The sequence below is a fragment of the Ursus maritimus genome, unplaced genomic scaffold, assembly GCF_017311325.1.
Source record: "Ursus maritimus isolate PB19 unplaced genomic scaffold, ASM1731132v1 scaffold_25, whole genome shotgun sequence".
NCBI classification, from domain to species: Eukaryota; Metazoa; Chordata; class Mammalia; order Carnivora; family Ursidae; genus Ursus; species Ursus maritimus.
The window spans coordinates 16,580,232-16,608,159 of record NW_024425008.1 but is presented as its reverse complement, the minus strand read 5'-3'; positions in this window follow the sequence as shown (position 1 = coordinate 16,608,159).

Genomic DNA, 27,928 nt, shown 5'->3' with positions numbered 1-27,928 from the left:
TGAAGAGGAACCTGTGATGGTTTTGTTTACTAGCTCTGGAGCTAGACTGGATGTGGGTGCTGCCTCCACCACTTCCTGGCTGTGCGACTTTGGGAAAGTTATTTCTTCTTTCTGTCCCTTAGTTTCGTCATCTGTGAAATGGGGCAGTAACAGTATTCGTATTAATGAGTTACAACACATAAACTGCAAAGAACAGTGTCTAGCGTGTAGCAAATATTCCATATGTGCTGGTGATTAGTTTTTCCGATAAAAATAGTATTTAAATAATGTCAGCATTCTGTGATATTCAGACACTAATTCAACAAATATTCATTCACTCAATAAACATTTATTAAATCCATACCATGGCCAGGAACCCGCTGTAAGAGTTGAATAATTCAAGGGAACTGTTGTTTAAGGTCTAGAATTATAGTGGGAAGAACAGACACATGCATTCCTGGTAGGTGCTGTCTACTGAGCTATCTGTTAGAACATGGACCTGGAGACTCATAAGGAGTTCTGGGAAGGGCTTTCTGGAAGGAGTATTGTTTCGCAACTTTATGACTCACTTAGTTAGAAGAGGATATGGAGACAGCCATTCTTAACAGAGGAAACAGAACGGCAAAGACATAATGGCCTGAGGAGTTTGGGAAACTATTGAGAGGTGTGAATAGCTTATGAAGCATACATTAAGGGGCTGTGAGGAAAGCAAGCTGAGAATTAAGCACTGATCCCATAGCTTCTCCCAATTTCTACTCTTCCGCACCACCATGATGGTCCCTTTCGTTGGAGACCAAGAACTCAATTCTGACTACCTGTGGGGAAGAAAAAAATGCATGATGACACTCTTGCCTCATTGTCCAAATTGGGTCAACACTCCAATAAATACCCAGGTCAAAATTATCTTTGTCTAAGGGATATGATTAATTGGACATATTCCAAAATACACTAATATTGGAGTGCATTAATCTCACCTGCGGATGAAAATGTTTTAATATGCAGCTCAAAGATGGCTAGACAAGTGTTAGTCCAGAGAGCACCATAATAAATTTAAAATTAAAGCTCAATATTAAATAGTCCCATGAAATGTAATAAAATTTCACATCTGGTTACAGAGTACACATTGTCTAAATTATGGAGATGAGAAATTGCAAACTAAGTGTGAAAGCAGCTTCCATTAATGACAGCTATTTATGACCCAGCCTGTTCTTTTGACGCATACAAAATTATTGAGCTTGTGGCACGCAAAAGCCTGAATAACTGCAGAAAGATTCGGGATGGGAGAAATATTTAATCATGCCAATTTTATCGCAGGTCGGCAAGGCCATCTCTTTAGGTGGGCCTAAATCAACAATATTAAAATGAATAATTTACTCTGTTCTGACTTGAAGACGACTGACTGTTTTATGCCTGAGGAAGAAAAACACTGGGCTTTGTAACTCTTCACCCTGAGTGCTTGTAATGCTCATTGATCTGAAACAAACAGTGCATAAATCTGTTCTTTAGCAACAGACACAACTAAGGTGTTGATTAAAAATGACCGAGCAGAAATTGGAACATGATTACCAACTCCATAGTACCCAGCACCATTCACTGACTCCTACACACCTACTCCATTGAGAAGAATGAACTAAATAAAATACTCTTTCAAAAAATTGAATTGTAAGGGACGTTTTATTAGATATTTGGGAGACAAAAAGATGAATTTCTGATAGCTCTGAGAATTCAACCCATGTCCCTTCTAATTTTTCTTTCCTCCCTTAATGAACAAAGATCATATAGTCAAATTTCATTTGCCAGTTCCATTGACAATTTGGACAATAAACTATTTTCACCTAATGTTCCTTTAACATTACAGGAGCTCAATTCAAGAGAGTAAGCTTATGTTCTTAAAGGGGAAATACATTGTTCTCATGTTACTCTTTAGGACCAAAGGATAACAGCAAATGAGATGAGTTCAGCAGTCAATGACTGCTTACCAGAAGCCCTTGGAGAATAATGGTCCCTCCTCTTTTGCAGAAGAGGAAGCTGAGACGTGGAACAACTTAGCAGCTAAGCCACTTGCCAGACTACGATGTATCATTAGTGAGTGCCAAAGCCCCAGTCAAATCTCAGTCTGAAAGATTCCGTGGTTCTCACTAGTGCACTTTACCAAATATTTATTGCTCTCCACCTTCCAGACACATGGTAAGGTTGTACTTCCTTGTTCCTTTGTGGTTGGATGGGATCATGGGTCTAGTAGTCGCCAATCGTTGCAAGCACAGAGACACATACCCTCTCCTGAATAAAGTATGTAGGTGCTGGCTCAAGACTCTCTAGAGTTCTCTTTCCCTCAGCCCATGCAACTGGCAAGGTCTTAGCTAGTGGCTTCACTGCCAGCCAGAGTCCCAAAGAGTCCCCAGCTAATCTTCAGGACAGCACTTGGACAAAACACACTTCTCTTGTTTATAGCTTCTGGGATTTGGGGAGTTTGTTGGTTTCCACAACCTAACTTCACCTATCCTGGTGGATGGAGACCGCAAAGCCTATTCTCCATAAAGGAACCCATAAACTAAGGATATGATCATAAAACCAAGTCACAAGGAACAGAGATAAAACTTCATGGTGAAACAAGGATAAAATTGGGGCCTTAAAGAAAGAGAAAACCAACTTGAGAAGAGCAATTTGGAATCCTAAGCATAAACCAAGTGCAGACACTAAATTCACTTGGCAGTTTTGGAAGACCACAAGGAAACTTTCCAAAGAATTCAGGTGAGTATCAGAAAGCAATTGGAACTTAGGAAATAGTGAGCTTCAAAGTGGCAACAGTAAAATGGGAACTTACTCAAAATATCTCTTCTCAATATAAGAGGGCCCATTTATAGATAACTGCACACTTTTATGACCATAACATCATTGATGGAAATTCTATACAATGCTAGGACCTCCACAACTCTCGGGATGAGAAGATATTATTACACTCCCTTTTCTAATTCTTTACACATGTTTCTAAAACAGTATTTTCGATAATAAACCAAACACATGTGCTGTCTTAGGAGCCCTCATTGGGCTATAAACCCTCTGGAGGAATATTTGGATGGGAAAATGCTAGCTTAAAAAAAATCGTCTCATTTCAATAGTGTCCAAAAATGGCTTTCAAAGGATGATTTGGGGAAACTCGGATAGCGTTTGTGTTGGACTTTGCATACCCGTTCAGGGGTCCGAATGTGTTTGCATTGACTATTGAGAACTAAGGAAGAGCCGTACACCCGGGGTAACAATCAGTGGAAAGGAAGCTTTGGGGAAAGTACACAGGGCCTTCTGCAGTTTCAGACTGAATTTGATCAAGCTTTTAAATATCTGGAGAATATGGCTAGAGGGAGAAAAAAGTAAGAACTGGAGTTGGCTCCCCCAACTTGCCTTATCAATGGAGTGTATTAGCAGAGTGGCAAGAGTACATCTTGCTCTTCTAGTAACCAATTCTATCTTGCTTTCAATTATTCTGGCAATATCTGGAGGTTTCCCCCTTACTCTGAATTCTTCCCGTGAAGCTCCCTTAGCTGGGACTCCCATTAACTCCGTACATGGTGCTTTCAGTCTACCTGGCACATTGCATTGTAATTCCAGGGTATGTCTGTGTCTGACTCCCACAAGACGGAAAGGCCTCTGAGGAAAGGGACCTTTTAATGTTCACCGTTGTGTCCCTAGTACTCAGGACAGAGGCAGACACAGAGTAGCTCAAAACAAATTTATTAAATTAAAAAAAAATCAAAGAATGAATAAATAAACTTGAAAGTAAATGATGTAACTGTTGAGAAGGTAACATACTTACTTCATTGTTCTACAAATAAACCTCGGCTAAAGTCCTATCGTCTTATATCATCAGATTGCTGCAAATGCCTTGCTATGGAGTGGCACACTCTAATCATCTGTTACTTGTCCCCAGATCAACTCATTTAACAACAATATATTATTGTCCGTGTTTTTTTAGATGAAAAACTAAAGCTCAGAGTGATTAGGTGCTATAAGAGAAATAGTCCCTTTAGGAGACAAGGACATGCTTTCTAATCGGACGACTTTACTATAATAATAGTAAACTTGGTGACTCTGAAGTGTGAGTAATATTTCTCTGCTGCTTGCAATTCTACATAATTCAAAATAGCGTTCCTATGAACTCACAGAGTTAAACATATTCTCATGACAGAGAAGTCTTAAATGGAATTTTGTGACTAAGGTGTAGTATTACCTCTAAGAGTAAAGATTTGGAAAGTAGACTACATGGGTTCAAATCCCAGCCCTACATAACCTATAGCAAGATGTCTATGTCTCAATTTCCTATTTGCAATATGGTTGCACATGATCGTTGGAGGCTTAAGTTACTGAATAGCTATAAAGTACTTAGAGCATGGGTTACCACAGAGCCAATGCTTAATAGATATTTTCTGTACTGTCACTGGAACTCCTTGAGTCAACTGTTAGACCATTATCATCAATGTTACTAAAAACAGAACAGAAGAATTCTATTTTTCTACACATTACTATAGGATTAGAGCTTGTGGCCTTAGCATGGAAGACCCTACATGATCTAGAAGGCCATGCATGACCTGGCACTTCCTTGCCTGGTCTCTGAGCTCTACCCACCTTGAACCTGCTTTTCAGCTGTGCTGAAGTGTCTGCATGTCCTACAAAGAAGAATGCTTCCAGGCATTTCTGGCTTTTGCATAGTTGCTCATTCTGCATAGAATGTAGTCTCCTCTTCACTTGTCCTTTTGCCTGAAAAACTCTTTCGAGGACTTTACGATTCAGCTAAAACTCATCTACTCTGAAAAGACTCCCATGCACACCTTGCAGCCAAACCTGGCTAAGAGCCCCTTCTGAGTGCTCCAACAGACCCTGCCCCTACCCCTGTGATCATGCTCATTGATCTGAGTTTGACCTGTGCTTGCCTACCTTGCCCAGTGAACAGAGAGCAAACTAGCCAGGGGCAGGAGCTGAGTCCTTTCACCTTTTTATTTGTCATATCTGGCATCACCTCGGGAACATCAGAACCCTTAATAAATAGGTGTTGAACGAATAAACAGGTGAGAAATATCTTCCAAGTGAAGTAGAGTATTTCCGCTCAATTGTTTAGAACAGTACTTCCCAAGCATTTTCAAATCAGGATGTACAGCGAGCCCCACAGAAAAAAGAATGGGCAGTTTGTCTACTTGAGGCCAACAGCGCAGGTCCTGGACCACTGAAGGAGCATCCATTCACCACACCCAAGCATGGAGGGGCATCCCTCCTCCCCAAAATAAGAAGCTCTGGCTCAGAGCACAGCATATGACAAATCATCCTTCTACTTTTTCAGCCATCTTCACTGTCTTCCTCAGCCAACCCTCATGAATTAAAGGTGATATTCTGCTTTAATAACTGTGAAGGTGGCATGTTTGGTATCATTGGTTGTAGCAATCAGAAGATACAGGGTCTAAGCCACTCTCTGCTATCCAGAGATGAGCACTGACATACCTTTGTCAAGTAACAGGGTTTGTTTGTTTGTGTGTTTTCCTTATAAAAATGAGCTGTTAGGATCTGCCCTGGCTACACCATGGGATATTTCCACAATAATACAATTTGCTACAGACAAACTCAATGTGAGATAAATAAAATTCGATATGAATATAGTAATGAATTGCAAGTTTATACTCCTAGTATGTGAAGTGATGTTATCCATTAGAAGTAGGTGGACTTTATAATTTATTTTATAAACCAGGACATAAATGAGAGTGAAATAAGATACTATTAAGAAACACAACAAGACGATAGGCAATCATCAATAGGCAATCATCAGGATTTTATCAGGAATACCATCACCCAAATTATAATGAGTATTCTAAAAGATGCTAGAATTTGAAATGTTTCTTTCAGTGGCATTGATATTTTTGTCTGCTCACCACTGCAACCCTCTGTTTGTATTTGGGGCATTTATCACCTTTTGAAAGGAACAAAGCAGAGTTCTGTGTTGAGCCCTTCTTTCCCCTACCCCACTGCAGTTGAGACATAGGTATGACAACTCGGCCTTGTCGGTCAGACATTCTCAACCCAGGCCAAGAGCACAAGAGGCAGAGACTGCTCTGTATCCTTGCAGACAAGTATGGTGACAGCCGTAATAGCTACACTCAGTTTCCAGAGGAGCAAAGATAGTGGTTTTAGCAGTGAGCTCTGATTGGTTCAGTGGTGCAAGTGGTAAAGTCCATGCCCAAAGATGATGGAATGCTGTCTTCAAGGGGCCAGACCCCGTGCCAGTCCTCCCCAGCACTACCAATGTTGTTTCTTCTTCCTTAACTTCCAAGACCAGGGCCATGGCCATCCCCAAGGATCTGGGAACCACCTTTAACCTGAACCCTTCAAAGCATTTCTTTGCTGATTACATTAGCCAGAGATGGTTTCTGCTCAAATCTAGATGCATCCTAATAAATTAAAATTAACTACACAGATGAAGCAACCAAGGAACTGGAAGTCATATAGCTTCTTTACAACCATATCACTAGAAAAAGAATCAGAGCTAGAGGCCAGATCTACCGCTCCCAGTCTAGAGAGCTTTGTAACTCCACACACTGAAGATACCCAATAAACATTAGTTTAATTTGCTATTTTGCATGTTCTGTTATATATTTTTAAAGCATGCTTTCTACAAGGCCACAATTTGAAATAGGTGATCGATGCTAGTGCTCTTGCATGGGATGGTACGATTATTCAACAACAATTAGGGAAACTTTGTAACAGTGGTTAAAAAGCTAAGGAAAAGCAAAAACCTGGGAAATGCCTTTTATAACCTTTGTTTTTCAGAAATGACAAGATATGTTTCATCTTAGAATATAAGAGCTAAAATTAAGCAACGTGCTGAAAAGAGAATTGTATGGATGTTAAATGGGCAAGTGTCCAATTCTCTATATGGGGTCTCGGAAACACAACATTTTATGATGATGTGGTTTGATTAATGAAAGTTAACAAGAAATGGGTACTTACTTCTTTGGAAAGAAACACCACTGGAATTGATATTCTTCCTGTCTGTTCTTGAAAAACACACCTTTGCTGTGATGTTTTTAGACAATTTATTAAAGGTGAATCTGTTTCTCTTAACTCGATCTGCCAAGCTTGCATATCATTCCAATGGAATAATTTTGATGCCCATTTATTGTTGTCTATAACACTACATCTTCATTCCTTTTTTCTCTTTTCCTTACTAAGTATCAAATATGCTGGCCATTTCACAAACTGTTGCCAAAACAATCCTAACAGCCCAGAGCAGTGAGTATATGGAAATTCATTTATTGATGCGGATCCCCTCACTTCACCTGGCTTAGCTTTGCAGAGACCCTTAAATGATCTGAATCAGCTTTTAAAACCAAGAAGGTGACTCTAAGTCCAGAACATCTGCCCCAGCTGCATTTCCCATTTTGGTCCTGGGCTCCAGGAAGTACTTGAGTGCACAAAGCTGCCAGGACATATATTCACAAACTTTGAACTTGAGTTACCATGGAACAGCTGTCATAGAAGTCTCCTTAGACTTCTAAAATCCTCCAGTATCAGCAAAATGGAGAACACATAGCCATTAAACAAATTAGTCTAAAATCTGTTTAGAGACCAAAAGTGGTTGTCACACATCTGGAAAAAGAGTACAGGGTGGGCTGAGTAGGGAAGGGAAGCCTTAGAAAAGGAAAATATTAATTGAGCAAATCAAGAAAAAAAGAGAATAGAAAAATATCAAGGTGAATGTGGACACAAAGTCGTTAGTGAATATTGCTTTGTTTGCAGAAATGGAGAGCACAGGCTTGTCCCAGAGAAAACCCGTTCCAAGATACAGCTGTTGCAAGTGTGCTTGCCTAGTTCCTACCCATTTCCTACTTCCCTCTCACTCCCACCAAAACATTGAACTTGACACCAACGTGTCTGCTTGTGTTACTGGTAGTGCAGCCAGGTTGAAATAGTCATAGCACTGAGCAAGGACACCTCTTCCTGGTCTGCTTCTTCTTGGTCCCAGAACCTCAACTATTGCTAATCAGTTGACTCCAACTTAAACAATGTTGTCCTTTTGCTTAGCCAGGCTTCATAACTTAGCTTACACTGATGAGTAGAATACAGCAGTCAGCAACCATGTGGAATTTAGAGTGAGACTAATTTTGAATCCAAGTTCCATCCTTTATGTGTTTATTTACTTTATCTATCTGGTCCTCAGTTTCCTTACTTGAGAAATGGGAATGGTAGTAGTAAAGTGGTACATTCTCATAGGATTATTGTGTATATTGCATAAGGAAATCTACATTAGTGGTTAGAACGATACCTGGTACAGTATTAGCAGTACGTAAATATTTGCTTTCATTACCTTCTGTGTGTCCCACAGAGTTTTAGTCTGCGGGATTACTTATTATGAATTCAAAGGAATTCTCCATCACAATACTTTCAATTGCTCCAAGCTCATTGTAAATTCACTATCCAAGCATTCATTCTGCCATCATACAGCCCTCAAAATGGCGCCTCCTGACTTACCAGGAACACATTCTTTTTTCCCTTAACCTCATGCTGCATGGGGTTAGTTGATGACAAATAAGCTCTAGGGAATTTTGGAAGATGATGGAAATGTTTTAAAGGTGGATTGTGGTGATAGTTTCACACTCTTTAAATTTATTAAAAATCAATGTTTTCTGTTCTTACAATGTGTGAATTTTGTCGTATGTAGATTATACCTCAAGAAAGATGTAAAACAAAAAAAATAATGATTGTTTTAAAAAATTTCTCATTTTGTCTATTAGGCATAAAACTATAAAGAGTCAGTGCGGAAATGGAATGGAAGCAAGTATCACATCGCTCTAATTCTTTCAGAGTTTCGTTCTTTTTTTTTTTTTTTTTTTTTTTGGATGGCTCAGTTATTTACTTTAGAAATAGTAACACGTTCCTTGGCTACCAAACATCCAGGGCTTAAGAAATCAGGTAGTACTTCTGAGATCCATACCAGGATATTTTCCAGATTGAAGAACAGGGTGAGTAGGGAGGGAACCTGGGGGTTGTTTAGAGAAATCTGGAACTTGCCACCATTTCTCTGAGTAGAAGTGCCAAGCAAAAGCCGTAGGTGTGTCAAAAGAAGTTGAAGGTCTTTTGCATTTTAATGACAAGATAGACTTGGATCTTATGTAATGTTCTAACTGCTCTAAGTTTCATTCAGTGAAAAGAACCTTAATAAAAGAAACCATTATTACTAGAAGCAAAATTGATTTTAGCAAAACCTTAACCTCTTTGAATAGCAGAATTTACTTTAATCCAAATGGAGAGGATCCATATGAAGAAAAAAAAAAAAAGAAGAAGAAGAAGAAAAGGAGGATGAGGAGGAAATTAAAATTGCATCACGTAGCAAATGACTAATTGGAGCAGTAACAAGCTTCCAGTCTTAATTGTGCCAAGAGTTTTACTTCAAACACCAGTCTTAAGGAAATATTTCAGCAAATCCTCTTTGTCTTTGGTATTTTTATTGGCATTTTGGCAAACTCTTGATTCATTCAAACAATGGCTAAATCTGTCTGCTGAAACTTGCCCTAGCGGGGTCCGTAGCTGCTTGTTACCATGAGCGATAGAGGCTGGCAGCAAGCCCGAGATCTGATTTATGACAGTAACAGCAGTGTATCTGACACTGCTGATGCAATAACTACAGAAAACCTTTGCAGCTGTCATTTTGTTTTTAAAAATATCAAAAGAAAGCGATTTAGGGTGTGTTTTAAGAAACCAATGACTTCATTCACGTTTTTACTCTCATCTTTGAGACTTTATTTTATTGAATAATAAAATATCGCTCCATGGAGCCCCCTGTAAATTGCCACGCTAGTGGCATCTAATCAAGAAATATACTATGTGACCTTCTCCAGGGTTGGGATTTTGTATTTCAAAAGAGTTGAAAGTTGATCCTAAGTACTTGGGTCCCAGAGGTCTCAGGGGGAGGACAGGGTCAACCCAGTGGTCTGGTCAGGACAGGAGGGGCACAGATAACTTTCCACTGAGAATGTGCCAGGCAACAAGTTCAGGTGGCTGCTTTCACTTTATTAAGAGCGCTGATAAAAACAGATCTTGTCTTCTCTAGAAGCAGATTGGCCTCTTCAGACCACAGACATGAAGGTACCAAGACACTGGATTTACTCTGAGTTAATGTTTACCTGAATTATTGATTGCCACATGGGTTACAAAACAGCTGGCGACTCAGTTTATGATGCTTTTTCTTTGAATTACAAAGCCTGAGCTATAAATCCAAACCTGAGAGGATTTCTTTCATCTTTTCTACTCGTGAAATGTACCTCTTCAACAGAACCGACCCTGGGTCATTTTAAATCAATTACTAATAAATCAGTGGCACTTTCTCTTTCTCTCATTGCAAGCGAAAGTACCATTTTAGGCATTAACTTTGTCTCTGGCTTACCTTTGTCTAAGCTGTTTATCTGTGACTTTTCTTATTTATCTCACAAAATGATAGGGTATTAGTTGGATTTTAAGGTGCCTTGAGGTATGGGAGGTTAAACCACACAGTAGGTTAAAATATTTCAAAACGCCAGGCAGATGCCAACAACCAAACTGAACATGACTCTATGGCAAGATGAAATGTTTAGGACATTGTAACTTTATGTCATTGAGTGCCTTGTAACTTTTCTCAACAAAAAATAGTTTAGAGATGGTATGCAATAAAAAGCATATTCAATAAGACTATTCTTATTAAAGAAATTAAAGCCGTAAATTAAAAAGTGATGCAGACAGTTCAACCACTAGGGAAGACAGAAGTAATATTATCATCCACTTGACTTTTGAATTGGAGCCTCCTGGCAGATGGGGAAACAAAGGAAATATAATAAATTATATACTTTTTATCTCATAGAAATTAATGTAGCATTTATTTAAAAGAAATATTTTCTACTGTCATATTCTGAAACAGAAGCTCAACTCCAGTATGCATCTTAAGCACAATGTATTTAAAAAAAGTAATGTATAGTCAAACTATACATGTGTATTGATAATGCCAATGCCATTACATTGAAGCACAAATAAGTGAATTGGGGCCTATGCTAATGAAGTCCATGTGGTGAACTACACACACCAAACATCATAACTATGAGGCGATGGATGTGCTAACTAACCTTATTGTGGTAATCATTTTGCAACATATACATTTATAAAAATCATCATGTTGTACACCTTTAACTTACACAATGCTAAAGTCAATTATATCTCCATAAAGAACCAATACTCCCATCTGCATAAAGACTTCCTTATAGCAAACCCCAAAAGATTGCAACAGGCAAAATACAGCCCTTTCTACATTTGTATCACTTGCATAAAATGTTTAATGTCCATTTTCTTTTATAAACTATAATATCTCTGAAGGCAGACAGTTTGTTTGTTTTTTCTACCTTGAATTTCTGATACCTAACAAAGGTTATAGCCCATGCTAGACATCTAACAGGCATTTTGTTGAATTGAGTTTAACTATATTTAAAGCAACTTTTCGTTTCTTTACCCATCTGCAATATCACAGAATGGAAAAAACATCTTGGACAGAATTTTTAAAAATAAAAGCTCAAACCCTTCACAGTTTTAAATGGGACAACTTCCTGATATGCTCCCTAATGCAGCTAAGATGCAAAATCTACCCTCAAATAACTGATTAAGTTAATCTTCTGAATAGAATTCTAAAATATTTTCTTTTTTTAAAATGCAGTATCTCCAGATCATAATAATTTTAACTATGATTTGATTGGTTTTAAACTGTTATCAGACAGTAGTCAAATGTTCACGAAGCCATCTGTGGTCCATAATAGCCCACCACCGTCTGAGATTGTAATCTAGATACTCAATCTCCACTTCCTATTTAGCACAGCTCAAGAAAGTATCATTTATTAAAGAAAAGTACCCTGTTATTGCATTCAGTGTTAAAAAGCATAAAAAGAATGTGTAGGCCTTAAACATATCTATAACCATAAATAATGGCAAAACTACCCAGAACTATCACTAGCTTTGTTTGATTAATGTGTGATGTAATTCTGGAAATTACAAAGGCGCAAAGCATCTCCTATAGTAGTATCTTCAGTGTAGTACTTTATCTCATTTGATCAGAGCAACAAACCTGTAAGATAAGGTCTCAGTAGCTGCAGTTTTCAGACAAGAGATCAGACGCTTGATGTTCAAGAGTTTGACCAACCACAGGGGACCAAGAAATCTATTCGTACCATCTATGTGTCTGAGAGAGAACACACTGCTGTCCCGTTTCCTTGTTCTCCCAGACCTTTATTGTTTCTAAGAAACTTACAGCAGTATCTAACCAGAGCGATGCAGAGGAGCTCTTGGATAAATGTGGCTGTGTGCTTTTTTTTTTTTTTTTTTTTTTTTAGCACCTCCTTATGGTTCTGCAAAGACCTTAATTGGACTCTTCATTCCAGGGCAGAAGACACACACCCGCAAGCAGTGGACAGGCATGCTCCATGCTATCCACACCTCACTGGAATGAATGCTGGGCAGGACACTGACTGTCCCTGGTGAGCACAGCAGGTGGGTGGGATCCAGCACGGTCATTTCTCCAGAGGCACATACTTGAGCAGCTTCTCGGTCAGGTCCACATGCACCTGCAGCACGCCCCGGCAGCAGCAGCACTTCAGACCAAGCTAGACCAGTGACTGTGTGCGTTTTTGAAAAGGCAGTTTGACTGCAGAGGTTAAGGGTGTGACCACTACAGTCAGACCATGGCTTCCATGTACAAGTGTATAGTTTCTGCACTGCACAAGAACTTCAAACCCAGGTCAGACAACCTACCTCCTTAGCTTCCCAGCTGTGTTAATTTAAAACCGATAGTTAAACCTTCCTAAATCTCCTTTTCCCCACTATTAATGGTAGTATAGAAATAATACTTCATTCAGAGTCTTGCTGGGAAGCCTAATTAGATAAAGCATCCCAGGTAGCTTTCAGAGTGCAGTCTACAGTAAACACTCAATAAAATTAGTTCTTAGCATTATTTTTTAAAGATTTTATTTATTTATTTGAAAGAGAGAGAGAGAGCAAGTATGAGCAGGGAGAAGGACAGAGAGAGAAGCAGACTCCCTGCTGAGCAACAAGCCCGATTAGGGACTCAATCCCGGGACCCTGGGATCATGACCTGAGCCAAAGGCAGACGCTTAACCAACTGAGCCACCCAGGGAACCCTAGTTCTTAGGATTATTAAAAATATTATTATTCTTTCTTCATCATTAGCAAATAAATAATTATGTGAACTTTTGATCATTTACCGAGTATAAGCTGTTGGAAGTAAAATAACTGGATCAAAGTTAATGAACCTTTTGAAGGCTCTTGACTTGCATTTGCCTTTAGGAATGGCCACACAATGTACCCTCCTACCAATAGTGAATGAGGCAGCCTATCTCAGTATATCTCAACCAACATTGTGATCTCAAGCAACTGCCCCAGATTTCCTCTCTGCCAGCCTCCCACTATAATCCAAATTTTACCTTAGAGTTACTAAAGCTTCTATTTTCTGAAGACAAATATTTCATTTGAAGGAATAGGTTGGCAGCCTGCATGCACTCCCGAGTGCATGAAGATACCAAGAGTAGTTGTCAAATCAGTAACACATAGCTAAATGTGTGTGTGTGAATAATACATTGCCCCATTGTTTGTGGTAGCACAGAGACCTATGGAAATTTCCAGGCAGAAGAAAGGGCACAGGAAGGGATTAATGAAAGACTTTGGCAGGTAGGAAAAGCCTGGAGGTACAATATAGCAAGGGGCATGATAGTCTGCCTCCTTCAAGTGTCCTCTGAGAGTCTATTGGACCTCTAAAACTGGAAGAGAATAAAATTGCAAACCTGCCCAAGCATCTTTGTTGTCTATGGACACGGAGACCCACAGAAGATGGAGATGGTCCTCTGCACAGTGCTGCCTCCTACTGTTTACATTTATTTATTTATTTATTTATTTATTATTTTTCTAAAGATTTTATTTATTTATTGAGAGAGAAAGAGAGCACAAGCTGGGGGGGGCAGAGGGCGAGGGAGAGGCAGACCCCCTGCTGAGCAGAGAGCCCATTGAGCTCAATCCCAGGACTCTGGGATCATAACTTGAGCCGAAAGCAGACGCTTAACCAACTGAGCCACCCGGGCGCCCCTCCTTATTTAGCTGTTTGTTGGTTATCCATTATCCATTCTGCAAGTTTTGACCCAAACAACTATGTAGTTGAAGCCAACTCTCTGTACAAAAGTACACACTGAAACTAACTCCAGGGACCCAGAGTAAGATGCTGATATTTTTCTTGGAGGAAAAAAAAATCTAAGAGAGCCAGTGGTTGTCTGATAGAGAGAGGTTATTTTCATGGGGAGTTGATGAAATATTTTCTACCTTTGCAAGCAGAGCACCTGCTGGATCAGGTAGGCTATGAAAGGGTAGCAGCACAGAAGAAAGGCATTCAAGGATTTTGGAAGCCTACACTTGAATCTGTTCAATGTGATTATCTTTTCTCCTCAATTCCTTCTGTTGAAGAAAGATTCCTGTGCCCTTTTCCCCTCCTGTAAAAGTAAAACTTTCATTTTAACCTTTGAGGAAGCAAGCTCAAGTGCAAATGTTCCTTCAGGTCACAAGTCTAAGCCTACTTTATTTAAACAGCTGTATATCAAATGATATAAGAACCAAGGCTCTTGCCTTGTTAGCACTGAGTCTTCTTAAGAGCAGGCCCCAAATGTCATAACATTTCATACTTAATCTATACACCAGTTAAAGAAAAAAAAAAGTTGGGAAGTTACCTGTCTTCCAGTGTTTTAAAATGTTTCTCTGTTGTTCTGTGTTGTGTTAAGCAACCATAATCACTCAGATAAGAACTATCTAAGATCCCCACACTTTTCCTACTATGAATGTGTTATTCTAGAATATTCTATTGCCAGTAATACCTTCTCCCAAAACACACCTACATGGAAATATCTCATGGATTAAAATTCTAAAGAGCCTTTTTCACTGAGTCATGCTTTCAAATTTTATACTTTTATGGGGAGTGGGTTCTAAAATTAAACCTGCTTCTCTGTTTGGATTCTGAGATATTAAGTACATTTATTAGCCCATCTGCTTCTTAGAATGGCATCCCAGGAGCCCTGAAGCATTAAGTCTATGCCTTGAGTCATGTATGTAAGGAGAGTGAAGATGTCAGACCCAGAGAAACTGTGTCATATAGTTGAGTGTGTTGACAGTCCATGAACATCAGTTTATGTTGGCCAAGCACTATTGAGTTTTTAAATTCTTCTCTGGCTAGTCACAAATCTGAAAAGTCAAGAGACAGTGACTAGAACACTGAAGGCAAAAGAGTCAAAGAAAAAAAGACTTCCAAAGGCTTTGCAAATCCAACCGCAAAGTTCTCTATAGTTGTAGAGGAAAGCAAACCCAGAAATGTAGAGGAATTGGAGATGTTCAATAAGCTTTTAACGCTTTTCTACATCAAAAAAGTGATTAAATATGAAATCATTCTGGCCAGGATCTGCCTAGGATGGCGTAAATGCAAGCTCTCAACAGGGAAATTGAGATCAATAGTTAGAAGTTCTACACTGAGGATCAATATTTAGAAGTTTTGACTTTTCCTGTGGAAAGTTCTATGAGGCCCCAAACCTTGAATATCTTTTTTTTTAATTTTCTTCCTCTCTTCTCCCTCCTCATTCCTCCCCCCCTTCACCTCCTCCTTCCTCTCCTTCTCCTTGTTCTCCTCCCTCTCCCCTTGCCCCTTCATCTTCTCCTTCTTCTCCTCCTTCCTCTTCTTCTACTGAGAAATGGAATGTGCTATTGAAAACAAAACTTCACTGCTTGGAAACCCCCATTTTGGCTTCCAGTAAAGTTAGCAACAGGAAGCAAATAATGGGGAACTTGTTCATGACTCTCCTCCCCATACTTCACCTATGGAAATTTGCCAAACACCAAACATGTGGCTACTGAATAGAGTGAAAAATACACCAAAAATCTATTTATGAGAGTCTACACCCATGGAAAAGTAAGCATTTCAATAAGAAAAGACATTTGGGTTTTATATGAAATATGGACACCCACATGCACCTACACAATTCCTGACTGTCATATGGAACAAAACTTTTTCTTTTCTCTTAAGTAGATTTTGCTACTTTGTTGAAATAAATACAGCTTTAAAATATTTCTTGCTGACTTGTTTCCTGGTCACCATGACCATCTGAATCTACTGAAGTATATAGAAGATTTTCTTTTTCTTTTTCTTCTTTTTCTTTTTCTCCCTTCTCTCTTAGCAATAAGTCTGTCTTCAGGTCCAAGGATGGAATATGGTGATTTTTAAAGAGGTAGCTTGACTGTGCTTTTTAGAAATCACTGTGCTCTCGTGTTTTACTCAGTAACTTTTCCAGTGTGAAATGGCCACAGCAAATCCTTCCTCTAATTTCCAGGTAAGAAATGATGGTATTTGCCTTTAAAGCCTTTGGGATTCACTGTCCCCCGTGTGGGAATCCTTTACGTACCAACCCAGCTGGCAGTGGTACTGTTTTTCTGAGACCTAAAAGCCTCTCTTGACACTTATCATGTTCCACTTATATAATTTATGTTCACATTTTACTTTTCCTAAACATACTGTTAGTTTTCAAAGTCAATGAGTAATTATTTTTTAAGGTTTATTTATTTATTTTAGAGAGAGAGAGAGAGAGAGAGAGACAACAAGCGAGCTGGGGGAGGGGCAGAAGGAGAGGGAGAGAAAGAATCTCTGACTGCAGAGCCTGATGCCCAGGCTGGATCCCATGACCCTGAGATCATGACCTGAGCCAAAATCAAGAGTTTGCTGCTTAATGGACTGAGCCACCCAGACACCGCAATGGGTATTTATATTTATTTATATTGATATTTGTTTGTATTTATGTATTTTTTAATCTAACACTCAGTAGATTTTTAATTTTCAAGAACTTAAAATCACAAATGAATAGCCAAGGCATTGAATTCTCAGGAAGCACTTCCTCAGCATCCATTAACTTTAATTTTAGCATTAGTATACTTTTATTAGTTGGCTCAGTGAATGTCTTAAAATTGGGTCAAAACGGAGTATTAACAATCATTTAAAGTACTCTAATATAATAACAAAATATTCTAATGTAATTATAAGTTATTGTATAGTTTCTCCAAAAAACGTGTTGGAGAAGAAAAAGAAGTCTTACTTGCCTACAGGAACAGAGCCAGGATTTACAGGACTCTGGTGTGTTTCTCTCGTGTAAAAGCCATGCTATGGAAGCATTGGATTATCCTGCATGAGGCGGCAAAGGCTACCTATCCTTTTTGCTTTGGATAGTGTCTTTTTTGTGAGTATATTCTCATGACATGTCATTTAAACCAGGGACAACAACAACAACAGAAAACCCAAGGAGATGAAAAAGCTTGTATCTAACCAGGCTTGATTAAGTGAGTTGTCATTGCTTTTTGGTAAATCCATTAAAAAATGATGACTGTGGCCTTGTCTTTGTCTAAAGCCAGAAAATCTTGTGACTTTCATGTTGTTAATAGAGGGTCAGGACTCACAAGGGACAGCTCAGGCCTGAACTAAGGATCTAAATACCAGGTTGGATGAGGCTGGAGTCAGCAGCAAATTGGAAACACAAGGCCAAGACAGAACAGGGAACAAGGTAAGAGGGGTGAAGTTTGAGACCAACTGTATTCAAATAGTACTTGAAGATTTCTTACTCTAACTAGACTATATTTTTCAAACTTTTATGTGCATAGATAAGATTCATTTGGAGAACTTCTTAAAGGGTAGAGACAATAGGCCTGGGGCAGGGTCCCAAAATCTGCATCTCTAGTGAGCTTCTGGTCTGCAGGTCCACAGATCACACTATTCTACAAAAGCTTCCAGTGTGGATGATTTGAACCTGTGGTGGATGCCTTCTGAAAATTCCAGAATATGGGTTATACCTCCAACTCCAGTTTTGTACTTGATCTCCAGGAAATTCAAGGAAAAATATGTTAACAGTTTATCCCCATTACCAAGAAAATATCACAAAACATTGACTAACAAGGAAAGCAAATGGTTATTATCAACATGATTAGCAACGGAGAAATCATTAGTAAAAGCAACATAAGCATTGTGAAGTCATAGGAAAAAGTTAGGTTTTTTTTTTTTTTTTTTTTTTTGATAAACAGCAATACTTTGAACTGGATTTAGGTCTTAGCAAAGTTTCAATAATGAGCAACATTTTCCCAGATGTCTTGACCATTCTCTTTATGCATACCATAAAGTGCAGAGGATCATAGGACAATAATATGTGGTGATAAACTTGTTTGATTACACTTCCCAGGTGCTGCTGGGTCCAATTATCTTGGTGCTAAAATATCGTCTAATTGGGTGTGAAACACACATCAGAGTTAATTATACTGTACACTACTATACAGGCTTGAAATAATTAAGACTGTTTTCATTTCTCAACTGGCCTTGAAAAAAAAACACATTCATTTTAAGTTTCAATCCTTGGAGATTTCACTGAAACTCATGAGATCAGCTAGATATGAATTTATGCAAATTTCTAACCCTAGAATCTTATTGAGACCATAAGCCTCTTATCATAACCTAGATACTTTGATCTACAAAGGTATAGCTATCTGTGTCTTATGAGTGGCATGTGCCCTTGAAAACTGAGAAATCAAAACATTGTGGGATGGGAAGGTCAGCTATATTAAAAAATTGTATTAGTCACTTAAAAGTACTATTTTGGGGAGTTCATCCTCACAACAAATATTGGATTTCCAAGGCCAACTGTCTACAGAATATTGATTACATAACACATGAACAGTATGGGGAGAATTGGCAGGTTAACACCAAAGTGATCCCCACATCTACAAATCATGGAAATACATTAGGGTTGGAATTATCTACCACAAGAAGATCTAGCATTTTATCTTTAGGGCAAAAATGAAAGACATACTCTTGACTAAACTCCTCTGTGTCATTTAACCTGAAATTCTATATCTATATCATCTATCTATCTATCTCCATTTATATCAAATAGCAAATTTAAAATTAATATGGGTTACTAATCTTCTGAAAGGGCAAATAGATGCCAAAAGACGATAATGAGTTAGAGTGTCCACAACTTGTTTCCCAAAGCCTCTGGACCCACTGTCCCAGAAGTCTGTGGTCACGTTGACCATTCCCCTTTTGGATAATCTCCTGGCTTTAGTGTACTGACTCATGATATCTGCTAGGTTTTTCTTGACCTATCTCTCTGGTCACTAGCTGACTCATCCATGCTGTCATCGGCTTCTTCCATTATACTTTTCTTCCCCAGGCTCCATCCATCACCTGCTGCTCTCCTCCTATCTTACTATACCAATAGTTCATGGTCCTTTGAGGCAATCCTTTCCGCCATTACTCATCCCATGCATGGCAATGCTTCGCAATTAAATGTTAAATCAGGATAACTCATCTCAAAATATGGTTCACTCTACAGCGGCTATAAAATAAAGATCACAAAGTACCTTAGGTTGTTCTGCCTGTTAAATCACTTCAGAGTCAGGATTTTTGGATGAGGATTTCTTTAACTTATCTTCTCATTCTTGAATAATTTGATCTTAAATCTTTGGTGACACACTTTCCACCCACCAGCATGGAACTTGAGTTTCCTCAATTTTTCCATATCATTTCAATGAATCATTTCACTAACCTGAGGGGGAAAAAAAAAATCTGAAAGTAACCAATGGTTATAATGTTCAAACTTTTATTTGTCTTTTGCTCCATTGTCACTTTGGGAACATTGAGTATTTACAGAAGCCATGTCACGTTTGATAAATAGATTATTGACTCAATAGCTGTACACCATAAAGCATTAGCAAGAATTAATGTACCTGTACTTTGCCCAGTTTGTAGGTAAAGATTAAAGTATTTACAATACTTGCTGACTTTTAATTTGTTATTCTTGAAAATTCAGTCCAAATTGAAATTTGGATTTCACTTGGATCCTTTAAGAAGGTAAATAAAGGGCAAAAGGGGAATGTGCTTATTAATCTTAAAAGCCAGATAATTAAACTTTTATGATGAAAAGATTAAGTATCACTGATTAAATTGATTTTAACCTTGTTAATTTATCAAAATGGAATATAGTTTTGTCATCACAAATAAAGCCACTTTTCCACTTTTTAATTTCATTTTGTATTGTATTCAAAACTCTTGAAATTTCTAAGTTCTGGTTAATTCACATAACACTTTATACTTAGAGAAGTCTGTAGAAGTATTGAATGACTTGTAATTCCTTTTTTTTCCTATTAGTGCTACTAGAACATACATTCTTTCATTAATTCCACAAGCATTCATTGAATATCTCCAATACACCAGGTTTCAGTGAGACAACATCACGCAGATTCAAGATCTGAGCCATGAGGACTCTACTGGATGAAAGAAGTATTTATTGAATAATCGCATTAATACATTATGACAAACTATGAAACAAGAGAGGAATACCAGCTTTAGTCTGAAGATCAGGGGCACCTTCCTGGCCTTTGAGAACTGAAAAGGAGAACTCTCCAACCAGGTTAAAGGAAAGGTTTGCTTTGTGGACAAAATGGAAGCATGACTAAGGTTCCAGGGTAGAAGGAGCCTGTCATGCTAAGGAACACTGAGAAAGCCAGAGTGGCTGGAGCCAAGGAAGTTAAGGAAGGCGGTGCTGTCATGGCATTCATTCTGTATTGTCCAAGCCTCTGTTCCATCCGCACGACTCCGACCCCACACCCAGAGGCAGCAGGTTCTGAAAAGACAGGGACTGGATATCTCACGTAGAGGTAAGGCCGTCAGTGGATCGCTGGCAGTTTGGTCTGGTTGGTTTAATTCAGGCATGAAAACTGCTGTCCATCCACGATGGTGCCCTGTCCTCACCCAAACTCACTTCCTCAATATCGTTGGGTCTTTATTGCACATAGAGTGGAGCTGACAGCACAGGCTTTCATACCGGGGCCTGTTCTGGAAAGATAGCTCCGAATGGAAATCTGAGGGCCAAAACAGGTCTGATTATTCCAAATTTTATGCTAAAGCAGATTGTATTGTAACTGGTCTTTGATGTGTTCTTAGAATCTAATAATAACTTAAAATGAAGACAAGCATCTGCCTAGAAAAACTTTTAAAGTGTCTTATGTAAAATGCTTTGCAATGGCAAATTACGAGAGTTGTGATTTAAATGGTCTTCTTTCGTTTTTACTGTGGGGATGGGTAGTAAGGCTCAGAAAACACGTTCATTTATATTTTGGCAGAAACTTGCATGTTATAATCCTTGTAAGTGTGCGATCAGAGGACATGGGGCTGGTAGAAGCATGCTCCACACGCGTGGTAGAATAGCGTGCCCTTTACAGAAATAAATTAAACATAATAGATTTTAGATAGAAGTGATAAACATGAGATTATAAGCCCTTTACAGCCTAGATCATATCTTAGTAGCACAATAAATGTCACAGCTTGGGGAAAAGTAAATTTGCTAAGTAGAAACAATAATGAATAATTGAATGAATGACTGGATACCACCGAGAGTGTACTCAGCACCCTAAAATTTTAATCTGGAGTGAACTGCAGTGTGAACTATGGACTTTGGGTGATAATAGCGTGTCAATGCAGGCTCATCAGTTGTAACAAATGTACCACTCTGGTGGGGGTGTGACTGTGTTGGGGGCAGGAGGTAATGGGAGGTCGCTGTACATTCCACTCAATTTTGCTGTGATCTAAGACTGCTCTGGGGCGCCTGGTGGCTCCGTCAGTTAAGTGTCTGTCTTCAGCTCAGGTCCTGATCCCAAGGTCCTGGGACCTAGCCCTGCGTCAGTCTCCCTGCTCAGCGGGGAATCTGCTTCTCCCTCTCCCTTTGCCCCTCCCCCTGCTTGTGCTCTCTCGCCCTCTCTCTCAAAAAAACCCCAAAAAAACAAAAAATCGTAGAAAAGTAATAAAAATAAAAAATAAAACTGCTCTAAAAATAAGCTTATTTTTTTTTTCATTTAAAAAATTTAATCTGGCAAATAACCTTAATTGTTATGGAAACCATGATATTTTCTGTCACAGTGAAAATTTGGATTTACAGTATCTGCCGTATATAGCAGCTCATCTCCGTTTGTGATGCCTGAGGGATATTTGGGCACCAGTTGTTGTATAGATGTGTTTGGTGCTCAGGGGAATGGAATTTGGGGTAGAGACATCAGAATTGGAGCTGTAGGAGGCAAACGGTGCTGTGTGGTAGCCGTAGCTGGGCCATCTATGCAGTGCTTCCTGTAGTCCGACGCTGTAGGAGGCAGCTGTGCTGACTGCACACAGGAACATGCGGAATAGCTCTGACTTTTATTCCCAGCTTGTAGATGGAAAAAAAAAAAAAAAAAAAAATCAAAAAGAGGTTAAGTTCCCTAAGGTCACACAGATAGCTTCTGTCAGAGGGCTAAAAATGATTCTACACATTTCTACTTAAGGTAGCTAGCTAACTCTTAAGCTTGGCTTTCGGTTAAGCGTGGATAGAGAAAGTGGGAAGAAAGAATCCCTTCCTTACCCAAATATGCTTTGCTCTCTTAGAAAAAAATGGAAGGTAGATACACCTTATGAAACTAGATTTAAAGGTAACCAGAAAGGTTTAAGGACAAATAAAATAAAATAAAATAAAATAAAATAAAATAATAAAATAAAATAAAATAGATAACCAGCAATGCTAATGCCAGATGGGGCCATTAGATCATAAAGGAAGCTCAAGTTGGGCTGGGAAAGATGCACAGGAATGCAAACGTCCGTGTTCCTGCCGCCGTGGAAGGCCGAGGCCGACTCCGCTCTTGGCTACGCTTTAGGGCAAATGCAGTTGTATGTCAGTGTGGGTGGAAGCGAGGCCCAGGGAAACGCATGAACAAAGGTGTGACTATGCATATTCAGGGCACAGCAAATTGTTGTTTAAAATAAATCTTTAACTATCATCTTGGAAACGTCTAAGTTTCTACCACCACTAAAATTAGTCACAGGGAGTTCTAAGGAAAATCCCCTTCATGAGTTTCTGACTCTGTGGCCTGGTGTGTGATGGCATCAGGACAAAAGAGAGGTTATGTCAGTATCCTCCAGGAGCTTACAATCAGAAGAGAAGAAAGAAAGATTAAAGCAGGCCAACGCGAATCCCGTAAAACAAATGTTCTGAACATCCAGGTCAGTTTGTGGACCACGGCAAAATGTGGCATTTATAGGAAAATCAGGACAAAAAGCAAACCACAATAATTTAAGGTACCTTTCCCACTTCCTAGGGCATCTGGGCCAAGTTTCGTGTTTGATCAAAAGAGGCCCAATTCTGTAATTTCTGCTCATGGGCAAATAGGCTAAGAAGCAGATGGGGGGAAAAAAACCAAGACATTCTTCTTCATCATCTTTTTAGTAGCCAGAAATAAAGCAGATTTAATCCCACCTGGGGGCTGTAGTCATTTTTCAAAATCAATTTTTTGAGACGCCCTTGTCCTATGTTTACCTTCTAGGTGTCTACTTTCTCAAGGTAACAGAAAGGTTCACAAGGATTCTTATCTCCAAGTGATAAACAGATGCAAACAGAGCCAGGCCTATCTGGGCTACCACAGGCCTGCTTGACTAATTGCCCTGATAGATCATTCTCCTGATGCCTGATGTTATTGTACCCAGCATCGCTGAGATAGCACATGTTTAACCCCTGACCTTCCAGCTGCCTGGACCACATTGCTCTGGAACGAACCATTCTCCATCATCACTTCCTCCCCATGGCAGCCAGGGAAAGAGATCTGTTCCTAAGCAAATAGCAAAGGCTCTGACCCTGTCATGAGTCACCAGTCTGTCTCCCCACTTCCAAGATTCTCCCTTTATATATTTATTCAGCTTGTCAGAGTTCCTGGCAAAGAGGATCATGATATTTGAGGTAAATAGGATTCATGCCAATTCTGGGAGCAGTAATTCCATAAATCCGAGATGCCTGAAGTGACTTCTGTGGGCGTCCTATGAACCAATCCATTCCATCCTACCCTCTTTTCAGGTACCTTTTCCTTTAACACAAATGATAAAATAGCAAAAGTCACAGAGTGAACAACAACAAATATTCCAGGGCCATTTGTTATAATGTAAGGAAATACCTCATTATTCTGTGCCCTAGGACACTGGCTGAAATTTCTGTAAGGCTAAATACTACTACTCGCAGCAGAAGTGAGAAGCAAATGTATTTTATCTTAGATAGGTCAGCTTTCTTTTATTGCATGCTTCACACATCTTATTCACAGAACTTACACTCATCAAGTTTTAACGGATACTGCCAACACTCGGTGATTCAGCTGCTGACAGCCTGGCCGAGGAGTGCTGTGCAAAAATTTCACATTATGCAACATTATAGAAACATTACATGGGAATAACACAATGGCAAGTGGTGGTTTTTATGACCATTTGTGTTAATTAATGAAATGATATTGTCTTTACAGAGAGGCAGAAAATATGCGGAGAGAACGAAAAACGTTATCTTTATGGAGTATATTTGCTTTTCTGTTCATTTTCTTTAAGCAACCCAAGCTTAAATAGACATGAAATATTAGAGGCTATCGCATTGGGGGACAAAAGATCCATTTTGGTACATATTGTATTTCAGCTTTCACTAAACCATTTAACATAGATTCAATGCATTACGGCTTAATTATAAAATAGCTCCATCTTTCCAACGCTTTGTTCAGCCGTGTCTTTAGACCTTTAGTAACATTTCAACCAAAAAAAAGAGCGTATTTGTTTTGTGAAACTAATTATTGAATACTAATGTTATCAATCATTATTATCCTTCCCACGTGGTAAATCTAATATTTTCCTCTGCCCATTAAGAAAGCAAGATCACAATGCGTAAAATATTGAGTGGATTGACAAGATATTGAAAATGCCTGAGGGAAAACCAGGCAAATAGTCAAAGTTATGCGTGTCTACGGGTTTGCACTGAAGGAGAACGTGACACAAAAGGGGCTCTCATTGCCAGATGATCTAGGTTTAGGTTCATCTAGGGATCCTCGAGTTCACTTTCCTGAATTTCAGTTTTCTCTTAAATGATGTTAATGAAGCCTTTCTAACCAGCTTCTCCTGAAGTTTAAAGGCCATAGGATCCCCAGCACAGTGGTAAGAATTAAAGGAGAGCAAATACTTGATTGATCCAAAGTCCCTTCCTGCCCTTTCCTGTACAACTGCCAGAGATTCCACTGCAGTGAAATTTACCTTCACGCTACTTAGAGAAAAATTTTATTGAGCTCACACGAGTTTTGGAAATCCTGACCCACCATGAGATAGCTTGTCTTCTGAAAAGGAAGAAAACTAATGTTAAACATGAACAAGGCTTGTCCCATTGAAAGAGAGAAAGAAGCGAAGGTGAATTTCTATGAGCAACAACAAAAGTTAGATCTCTTTTGTTCCTTAGGAAATTTAGGGGGGCGTTCCAACCAACAGGATTGTGTGGGGATGAAGCTCAGAGGCCAACGATGTTACAGGATGAAAATTAACCAAGGCTCTGATGAGAAGCAATTCTGGCTTTTTTAGCAACTTAAGACCAATTTATAAAAACTTCAGACCTGGTTCCTTCATCTATAAAATGGATAATCATATTTGTTTCACAAAATTATACTAGGATCAAATGATATAATGTGAGCAATGCACTTAGCCTAGCAAAGAAGACAAACTTAACAAATGCTACTTTAAAGTTTGTAGTATTAATATTAATTAATAATGTGAAATGATTTGAAAGCAATTGAGAATACCTTGATTCTTTTTAGAGTGTTAGGGTTCTCACTCTCTCACAGATATGTCTCTTCCTCATCATCTCTTAAGTACTAATTCATGTTGAAAGTCTTTGCCATTTCTTCCCCTACTGATCATCCTAGTTCTTATGTTCCATAGATGAGAGAAATCATATGATAGTTAAAGAAAGGGGGAGTAATCAGAAGGGGGAATGAAACATGAGAGACTATGGACTATGAGAAACAAACTGAGTGCCTCAGAGGGGAGGGGGGTGGGGGAATGGGATAGACCGGTGATGGGTAGTAAGGAGGACACGTATTGCATCGTGCACTGGGTGTTATACACAACTAATGAATCATCGAGCCTTACATCGGAAACCGGGGATGTACTGTATGGTGACTAACATAATATAATAAAAAATCATTAAAAAAAAAAAAAAGAAAGTCTTTGCCAATTTCTCTTTTCTCGTGTCTTATCTAAATCTCTAAACAGTGGCGCCCATTCAATTTAATGTCAATACAGCATCCTGTGTTAGGATGAGATCTAGAATGCTGGATGAACAAGAAAACACTCCTTTCATGTATCTTTTTGTAATTTATACATGCAAAGCCTAAACTTAATCACATCTCCAACATTTGGATCCAATAATGCAGAACATTGGGCAAATAATTTACCAGATTTTCAATGACTTCAAATAAAGTTTGACAAATATAGGGAAATCTAGACCAAGAATTTTTCTACACCTGGTGTCAGTCTATCTCTCTGTGGATCTATCCATCTATCGATCATCTATCTATCTACCTATCTATCGATCGATCATCTATCTATCATCTATCATCTATCTATCTATCTAATCTGGTATAGCATTTTGAAATGATACGTTCACAAGTGAAAAGTTTGTTTGTAGTGTAGTTTTCTTCACAACAAAAAGAAGTTAACTAGTTCTGTAGTGCATTTAACTAATCGATACCCATTACCCTGCCAATTTCTATACAAATACATTGTGGGAAAACTACTTTTTGATGTACTAGCAACCAACAGACATCACACAGCTCAAGGACTACTGTAGTGCTCAGTTTATGGATTTCACATCTCAGTAATGATATTTTTAAACCACAGCTCTCTTTTAAATAAATGTAAGTAATTGGATTTTCTTCTGTATAAAAAACTGTGTCAGATAAATGCTATAAATCTGAAAGCAGAAAAGTAGAGAAGAAATAGTAATTTATAAGCCACAATGGAGGGTTTCACAATTTTTGTTTAACAAAACATATTTTACTCTGCTTACACCTTGATCTATAGGACCCCACTGATTACAAGGCTGTAAATTGTGTGAAGAGCTCTGCAGAAAATCATAAAAGGGCAGCGAGGGGACCTTATATCATGGAGCCACTTGGTCCCTAAGACTCAACCAGGACTTTGATATTTAGTTTAAACACAACCATATATTTTTATTAATAATGAATAGAACCACTTGTTTCAATTTCATAAGCCCAATGCACCAAAGCTGGTGAGATTTCTATTACCCATGACCTGGATATTAATCCTTTGATTAAAAAAATTCTCAATTTTTCAAATGTTGACTTTAATGCTGAAACAATGAGAAACAACTTTCCCAGCGATTTTGGCACATTGAACTGAGAAATCAGAGTGGCCATTCTTTGTTCATGAGGAGAGCTATTAAAAGTGCTTCTGGTACAGGAAATACTTTTTTTCTCCCCAGATATTAGAGGATATCTTCAGGAAACTCGGCAGATTAATCATATGAGCCCTGGCTCAACTTTATTTAGAAGTAAAGCAAAAGATTTAACACTCAGCCTAAAATGTAAAATCCCTCTTTCAGTATTTCACGATGCTGATATCTCTTGTTTGAGTTTTTTCTGTTGGCTCAGAAACTGATAGCAAAGTTTTCTCTCTCTCTGTCTCTCTCTCTCTCTCTCTCTTTTTTTTTTTTTTTTTTTTTTAGTAGTGGGCCAGAGGAAAGATAAAAGGAGAATGTTGATTAAATTTGCCTGGATTTTTAACATGAAACCACAAGATTAAAAAGAGTAAGGTATTTTTTTTAATTCACAAAGTAATAAGCCTAAGCATAGAAGTTTCTAAACTTTCCATTTGTGTTGACATAATGACTATGTACAAGTTGTTTTCCAAAAGGTTTCTGAATAAGAAAACTTTATGAAAAGAAAGAAGTTCTCCCTCATTCTTTGTTGGATTCCGAGCATTCTGCTTTTTGGTAGA